The sequence below is a fragment of the Oncorhynchus tshawytscha genome, linkage group LG33 (assembly GCF_018296145.1).
Source record: "Oncorhynchus tshawytscha isolate Ot180627B linkage group LG33, Otsh_v2.0, whole genome shotgun sequence".
Lineage (NCBI taxonomy): Eukaryota > Metazoa > Chordata > Actinopteri > Salmoniformes > Salmonidae > Oncorhynchus > Oncorhynchus tshawytscha.
This window is the reverse complement of record NC_056461.1, coordinates 29373267-29382855: the sequence shown is the minus strand read 5'-3', so window position 1 is coordinate 29382855 and position 9589 is coordinate 29373267.

Sequence of the window (9589 nt, the reverse complement as noted above, 5' to 3'; positions counted from 1 at the left end):
CACTGAAAACAAAGTATCTAGATTCAAGACTATAAATGGACCATGGCACTGTAGTTAAGCATAGCAAAACAAGACGTTTGAAAAACAAGCTGTGCATGTACAGTGAATACGTTTTAAAGTCCATTCATCGGCAGCACCTTAAATTTCTCTGTTCCTTGTTCGTCCTCCACACAGCCCCTGCCTCTCCTCTCCGTCTCCCCCACCCTTCCTCCCTTCCTCCGACCTTCCACCAGCCTTCCTCACACCAGGAGGCCTGAGTTTAATTGGAGAGGGTGAGCAGAGAAACTCTGACTCTCTCCTGTCCGCTGAATAGATTCATTAAAAAATAAAATAAAACACTCCAGGCTGCACATATCCATGAAACTGACAAGAAATTAACAAGGTTGCAAACACGGTGGGTGGTAGTGGAGAGTAGGTAAAAGGGAGTACAGATAATGCTGAAAACCTGCATGGAAATTACAGTGTTTTTCCCCATTTTAATGGCTATGCAAGTTGCCACCCAGGGTTTCAGCAGGTTACCTGCAGACGCTGCGATGAGGCACTCACAGACAGACTGTAGTGAGAACAGAAACTACAGTAAAGCTTCACTCTAGTATTTTTACACCAATTTAATCAGATCTGGGTTCTGGACCCTTTCTGATATGAATCAGCGCTGATTTTCCGCCTGTTCATGCAGCCGGGGCTTTGCTCTAGCTTTACGTTCTTCTAGACCCCAACCACACTGTTCAAACATGGATGGACTATGATCATGACAACCGTCAAAGGATGTAAGCCAGCAGAGGGTTGTTTTTGGTTTGATTGGTGGATTATTCATTCCCTTGATGTTCCTTGCGATGATTCGTGCCTCTCAAGAACAGGATACAAGTCTGTTTTCATTGTCTTAAGTGCAGGAGTCATACTGTAGATAATGTATGCTAGTAAAAAGTAAATATTTTCTTTAGGAATGTAGTGGAGTAAAAGTAAAAATTGTCTAAAATATAAATAGTCAAGTACAGATACCCCAAAGCATGACCTTAGGAGTACATCAAAATATTTTACTTAGTTACTTTGCACCACTGTGTCATGACGTTGGCCTCTTTGGGTATAGCAAGCCCATCCCCCCCTCACTGCCTCCCCCTTTCCTCCTTCAACTAGGTTACTGTGATCAGAGAGATGTCGTAAATTCCTGAGAATCTCCTCATGGACACACAGTACAGAGAGAGTAGATTTTCATGGAGAACAAAGGAATTCCTTCCACTTCACAGAACTTGAGGTACGAACAAATTTCATGTTCCGGAGAAAGTACAAAAGATCGGTGAAGAATCCAGCTACGAACTGGTCCGTTTGTCACAACTTGGGGAAGCTCATGGGAGACGGTGTGGCCACATTACCATAATGCTGTTAATATAATAGTCTCAGATATGAGGTTTACATCTAATTGTTGTATAAGATGAGGGAGTATGATACTGTTTGTATAATTGTGTAATATGATTTTGGACTGTTTAATGAAGAAAAATTCAATTCCCTTTTGATTTGAACTAAATCAGAGGACCACCCCTGAGTCCAGTTAGGGTCAGACATCCTGGGACAGCCCTCTTCGGCCCTTCGAATAAAACCCCCACTCAGGTTTTCGATCAGCAGACCGAGCTTACCTCAATTACGAGATGGCTAAAGGTTGCAGACCATGATTCTCTCAATCAAGGGAGGACAAAATGTTGCAGACCATTGCTGAATCATTTAACCATACCACGTGGTTAAACTCTTAGATTATTGATACCGACAGAATAAGAACTAGTCTTTGATATTAATTACTAGTCTGCAGCTAGGAATTCGGTATCATTGAACGCGAAGAACGACAACCGCCGAAACATCCATTCTATAACAAATGTCACTCTGAACAATACCCTCTAACCACAACCGAGAGAGAGAAGGAGAGAGACGTACAATTCTACAAAATAAATGAACTTTTCACCAGCGATCAAGACGACACACTGAGCATAAATATATATATTGATTGCAATTGTTCCCGAATGAGTGAGCGTTCATGTGCAAAGGATTAGCATTTCACTTGTTATAATTATCACTCTGTAGTGACTTCTTAGTCGACCCCCACTTCCGCTTTTGTCTAACAAGCCACCATGCCGGTTTAGCCCACTAGGGCACATTCTCCGATCATTTCATGTAACCACATTTACCTTGTTTGTTTGTTTGTTTATGCATTTCTGTGAATTACTTAGTTAGTAATAAATAAATTATTTAAGACAATTGATGTATGGATGACTCATAGTGAAGACTGTTTGTGCAGATAGCCAACCATTTACGACGTTTGGAATGAGACTAACGTGAGGTAAAGTAAATCATTCATTAATTCAAAGACTAATTGATCAGATAAAATATCTGAAAAGTTATTTAGGAAATGATAACTTTGTCATCTGAATATTTTTCCTTGGTGCCCCGACTTCCTAGTAATGAATCAGTCTAATCGCGTAATAACTAACTACAGAGAATCTTTGATAAAACCTATCAGTCTTCAGTTAATGATAGTAAAGACACGACAACTGCTAAAAGATTATGCATATATGAACTACATATTGACACATCCAGCCCAAAGGGGAGGTTTTAAAAATGATATTTTTAGTCGCCAAAGCACCGGAGAATGTCTTTAAAGATAGTCCCTTTGTAAACTCTTCCCCAAAACATAAGACTAATGCATCACACCTCAGTGGTTCCGTTGATGTCCAAGTGAAACAGCCCACTAAGTCTAGCATTGCAGTGAAATCTTGACGTGTCCTAAGCACATCTACAGTATAACCCTCTATGATAACTTTCTATTCTCATCTGTTCCTTGTTCCACCGCCTCTGCATCCTCTCATAAATATCTGTGTATGAGTGTAATATCATGTCCATCTTTACCCTTCTTAGTAAACCTTTCTGGACTGCTCTATTCCTTCTCCTATCGCTCACATTTCAAATTCTTCCCTGCTTCTAAAAACCTTTAAAACTATAACCTCAAGAGATCTCCTGGTAAAATAAAGATAGCAATTCTTGAATCTTTCCTTGCCCTTCACCTGCCATCCATTACCTTCACCCTTTTCATCATTCCTGTTCTCCGTTCAAGCCCAGGATTGCTAAAATTAACTTATTACTGTAGTATTGCAGGGGTGCTTTAGTGTGTTTTTGTTTTCCATTTAGTTGGGTGTCAAAAACACATATTTTGACCAATTTAAGATAATATGTTAATTGTGTAGATAGTTCTCTAAGAAAACCAATGCCTCTATCATAATCCGTTCCAAAGTTATTGGAGGTTTCACCCTTGTAGAATGGCCAGAATTAGGGTGACTAAATCAATGGAGGCCAGAGAAAAAGTGCTCAACCTGACAGGCTCACTTTCCAGTAAACCTCGTTGTTTTTCTTCTCGAATCTGCCGGACATAACACAATATAGAGGTAAGATGGATATCGATGTAACGGGATTCTTCCTGGGAAGGAGAGGCGGACCAAAATGCAGCGTGGTTATAATTCATGGTACTTTAATAATGAAACTATACATGAATAAACTACAAAACAAGAAACATGAAAACCCGAAACAGTCCCGTGTGGTACAAACACTGACACAGGAGACAACCTCCCACAAAACCCAACACAAACCAGGCTACCTAAATATGGTTCCCAATCAGAGACAATGACTAACACCTGCCTCTGATTGAGAACCATATCAGGCCAAACATAGAAATAGACAAACTAGACACACAACATAGAATGCCCACTCAGATCACACCCTGACCAAACAAAACATAGAAACATACAAAGCAAACTATGGTCAGGGTGTGACAATACCCCCCAAGGTGTGGACTCTGGCCGCAAGACCTGAACCTATTGAGGAGGATCTGGGTGGGCATCTATCCACGGTGGCGGCTCTGGTGCTGGACGTGGCCCCCACTTCACCATAGTCTTAGTCCGCTTCATTGTCCGCCTCCGTGGCCTCCTAACCACGCCGACCCTTCTACATGACCCCACTGGACTGAGGGGCAGCTCGGGACAGAGGGGCAGCTCCGTACTGGCTGAAGACTCTGGCAGATCCTGGCTGACTGGCGGCTCTGGCAGATCCCGGCTGACTGGCGGCTCTGGAAGATCCTGGCTGAATGGCAGCTCTGGTAGATCCTGGCTGAATGGCGGCTCTGGCAGATCCTGGCGGCTCTGGCAGATCCTGGCTGACTGGCGGCTCTGGCAGATGCTGGCTGACTGGCGGCTCTGGCAGATGCTGGCTGACTGGCGGCACTGGCAGATCCTGGCTGACTGGCGGCACTGGCAGATCCTGGCTGACTGGCGGCTCCTGGCTGACTGTTGGCACTGGCGGCTCCTGGCTGACTGGCGGCACTGGCGGCTCCTGGCAGACTGGCGGCACTGGCGGCTCCTGGCAGACTGGTGGCACTGGCGGCTCCTGGCAGACTGGCGGCACTGGCGGCTCCTTGCAGACTGGCGGCTCTGGCGGCTCCTTGCAGACTGGCGGCTCTGGCGGCTCCTGGCTGACTGGCGGCTCCTGGCAGACTGGCGGCACTGGCGGCTCCTTGCAGACTGGCGGCTCTGATGGCGCTGGGCAGATGGGTAGCTCAGGCGGCGCTGGGCAGACTGGAGACTCCGGCAGCGCTGGAGAGGCGGGAAACTCTGGCAGCGCTGGAGAGGAGGAAGGCTCTGGCAGCGCTGGACAGACGAGGCGCACTGTAGGCCTGGTGCGTGGTGCCGGCACTGGTGGTACAGGGCCGGGGACACGCACCTCAGGGCGAGTGCAGGGAGCTGCCACTGGAGGGCTGAGGCGTGGAGGTGGTACCGGATAGACCGGATCGTGCAGGCGCTGGTGCCATGTAAGTCGTCCCAAGGAGACGCACTGGAGACCAGATGCGTAGAGCCGGCTTCATGGCACTTGGCTCGATGTCCACTCTAGCCCGGCCGATACGCAGAGCTGGTATGTACCGCACCGGGCTATGCACCCGCACTGGGGACACCGTGCGCTCCACCGCATAACACGGTGCCTGCCCGGTCTCTCTCGCCCTCCGGTAAGCACAGGAAGTTGGCTCAGGCTTCACCATACCTGGCTTCGCCATAATTCCTGTGTGCACACCAAGAAATTTTTGGGGCTGCCTCTCGGGCTTCCTTGCCAGCCGTGTTCCCTCGTATCGCCGATTCCTCTCTCTGGCTGCCTCTGCTCTGCTAGCTGCCTCCACCTGTTCCCATGGGAGGCGATCCTTTCCCGCCAGGATCTCCTCCCATGTGGAGCAACCCTTTCCATCCAGAACGTCATCCCATGTCCATTCCTCCTTGTGCTGCTCCTGCTGCCGCTGCCTGTCACCACGCGCTTGGTCCTGTTTTGGTGGGTGGTTCTAAAACGGGATTCTTCCTGGGAAGGAGAGGCGGACCAAAATGCATCGTGGTTATAATTCATGGTACTTTAATAATGAAACTATACATGAATAAACTACAAAACAAGAAACGTGAAAACCCGAAACAGTCCCATTTTATTATACGCTTTCATATTATTTCGAAATTCCTGTTCTTTTCCGAAGATCTCTCACAAAAACATGGTAATAACAAGCTTTTTATTTTCAAAGCATATTACAATTAAATCAGTTTGTGTCATGCAAATTTAGCTTTGAAGACAAAATGTAAAATCCTGAAAAGTTGTGACAAGAAAACTGCTCCGCTGTGTGTCAAGTGTCAGTTGTGCAATGTAGAAAATAGTAAAAATAAAGGAAAACCCCTGAATCAGTCTGTGATCTAAAACTTTTGACTGGTAGTGTATTTTTAAATGTCTGCTTTTTAAATTGAGCTGAATCTTTATGAAGCGTCTGTGCTTTTCACCTCTGATTTTCCCCTTTGTTCCCCAAAGGAATCACCATAATGGAATATTGCTGCTTTGGCATTCACACAAGCACGTGTCATGACGTTGCCCTCTTTGGGTACAGCGAGCACTATTTCCCCTCCCTCTGCACCATGCCCCGACCTCTGCCCCATCCCCCCACCTCTGTCTCCCACACCCAGGCTGCTGTGGTCAGAGAGGTCGTAAATTCCTGAAGGAGAATCCTGCCTCAGGGCCGACTCTATAGAGAGATTGAGTTTTCATAGAGAGAACAAAGGATTTTCTTCCACCTCACAGAATTGGAGGTCTGAACAATATTTATGTTCTGGAGAATGTAGAAAAGATCGGTGAAGAATCCAGCTACGAACTGGTCCGTTTGGTACAATTTTGTGAAACTCATGGGAGACAATACGGCCACATTACCATTACGCTGTTTATACAATAGCCTCAGTTATGAGGCCTACATCTAATTGTTGTATAAGATGAATGAGTGAGGATGATACTATTTGTGAAATGATGTGATGCTATGTAATGATGTTGATGTGAGAGAATTGTATTTCTGTTTAAAGTTTCACTAAGTCATTGGCACGCCCCCAGGGGCACAGACAGGACCTGGCGTCATGGGAACACCCCCAGGGGCACAGACAGGACCTGGCGTCATGGGAACACCCCCAGGGGCAGACAGGACCTGGCGTCATGAGACAGACCTTTTTTATGTTCCGAATAAAAACCCCACCTGGGTTTTCTATCACCAGACCAGCTTACCTCGATAACGAGAGGGCCAAGGTTTGAGACCAGACCAGTACCTCTATCACAGAGGGAAATAAGGTTTAAGTAGATCGCTGAATCCTTTAACCATCTCACGTGGTTAAACTCTTAGACTATCGATACCGACAGAATAAGAACAAGCCTTTGATATTAATTACGAGTCTGCAGCTAGGAATTCAGTATCATTGAACGCGAAGACAGACAACCGCAGAAACATCTATTCTATAAAGACATGAATGAATGTCACTCTGAACTATCCATTCTAACCAGGACAGAGAGAGAGAGAGAGAGAGAGAGAGGGCGGACAAACTCTCCAACAGAAACAAACTTTTCAACAGAGATCCCAATGACACACTGAGCGTAAATATATATATTGATTGCAATTATTCCCGAATGAGTGATCGTTCACGTGCAAAGGATTAGCATTTCAATTGTTATAATTATCAACTTTGTAGTGTCTCTTATCTTTCGCGCCCTTATCAGTCCCTCTGTCTAACAAGCCGCAATGCTGGTTTAGCCCACTAGGGCACACTCCCCTATCATTTCTTTGTAACCATATCTACTTTGTTTGTTTGTGTTATGCATTTCTGTGAATGACTTAGTTAGTAAATAAATGATTTTAAGACAATTGATGTATGGATGACTCATAGTGAAGACTGGGTTCGTGCAGATAACCAACAATTTACAACGTTTGGAATGAGACTAACGTGAGGTAAAGAATAATTCATTAATCAGAAGACTAATTGATCAGATATTAAAATATCTGAAAGTTATATTAGGAAAATTCTAACTTTGTAATCTGAATATTTTCCTTGGTGCCTGACTTCCTAGTTAATTACAGTTACATGATTAAGTAGTTAAATCACATAATAGATAAGATAAGTCTTCAGTTTTAATGATGCCAAGGACACGACACATGCCAACACCCACTTCCAAAAACACACACCCACATCCACCCACACGCACATGTACAAACACTTACTCCCAATTCATAAACAAAATTAAGTAAACACAAATTCAACAAACGCACGTACCAACAGATATACATCATCTATACATGAAATGAGGCAAAAAACTTACTGTATCTTAACAATTCTGACAGAATTGCAAAGAAACTGCAATCTGTGGATGCCATCCACTTAACCAACTGGATCAAGAACCGTAGCAACTTCTTAGTTTGACAATTGCAAGGTAAGGGCTTTGCACTACATAATGTGCTGTATAGATTATACATACAAAATAAGAATTGTTTTTATCAGCCTGACATCAGCATTTGGTTGGGTCTTTGTGCCATGCAAGGACCTATGCATTGATGAGTCCCTGATGTTATGGAAAGGTAGGCTGGCGTCCCGTCAGTATATTCCCTCCAAAAGGCACAGGTTTGGGGTCAAGTTCTTTGTCATGTGCAACGTGAAGACCGGATTTGTCCTGGACATTATAGTCTACACACGGTCCACTACTGACATCCAACATTATGAGGGGCTTGGGGTGTCCGGGTCCACGGTGATGACCATGCTGGATCCTCATCTCGGCAAGGGACACACTCTGTACGTGGACAATTGGTACAGCAGTCTCACACTCTTCCAGCACCTACTCTCCAACAGCAAAGGTGCCTGTGGCACAGTCAGATCGAACAGGAAGGGGATGCCGGCATTCGGATGCAGGAAGATGCAGAGAGCGGAGGTGGAGTTCAAGGAGAACGGTCAACAGCTGGCAGTAATGTGGCATGACAAACAAGACATCCATGTCCTCTCCACTGTCCATACAGCAGCCATGTCGGCCACAGGGAAGGTGGACCACCTGACGGGAGAGAGAAAAATCAAACCAGACTGCGTGCTTGACTATAACCTCAACACGGGGCAGTGGATAAGGCGGACATGATAAACAGCTTTGTGGAATGCACTCAGAAAATGACCAAGTGGTATAAGAAGATATTTTTCCATCTGATCGACACTGCTGCCCTCAACGGCAGCATAGTTCACCGCCAACTAACAGGTGAGATGATCACTGAACAAGGTATTTTTGTAATTGGATGTACAGTTCACATACACATACATTATGCAATTATAGTGACAATATCTCACCCACCTACCTACTGCCTCATCATCCTCTCCCTTTCCTCATCCTCCCCATTCCCTCATAGGTAAAGTAATTACCTACCAAAGTATAGAGATAACCTCATGAGAGAGCTGCTGGAGGAGCACCACACCCCTCGGGGCCCATCCACTGGGGATCGCCCTTACAATCCCTTATGCCTCACTGCATTGCATTTTCCCTGCAAAGTCCCTCAAACTGCTGCTCAAGGTAGTCACACACGGAGGCACTGCAAAGTCTGCCTGTCTGCCACCAGGAGAAGTAAGCAGAGGAAGTTGACAAAATACATGTGTTTAGCTTGTGATACACCTCTATGTATTTCACCATGCTTTGAGGAGTATCATATGCTCAAGCACTATTGAGCACATCTGCAGCAATAAGTGACTGACTGACCTGACAGGTGACTTGACCGGTGACCTGCCATGATACTATGCCTTTCGAGGTGGGAGTGGAAATGCAGTTGTTGTTCAGTCACTGCATGAATATTAAATGTGGGTTATGCATATTCAGTTTTTTTCCCTCTAGTAAAACAAGTTGTTGTTGGATCACCACCAATACTGCAATAAAATAGGCCAATATGTAATAGTCTTCCATGTGTTTTCTCGCTGTGTTTTCTCGCTGTGTTTTCATCTAGTAAAACTGTTCAGGAGTGGACACTAGCATACAAAAGCTGTCCTCAATCTTCAGCTCCAAACATGTCCAGCTCCTGTTATGATATTGGTAAATCCTGTTTGTGGTTTCTGAAAGTACAGAATAAAGAGGAATTATACAATATAAGGATATAGCAATAAAACAATATTACAAAAAAGTAACTTAATAAACACTGCTATTAAAATAATATATTGCATTGACAAAATCCCAAATTTGAGTTCTAACAGTAAAAAACTAACTTTTG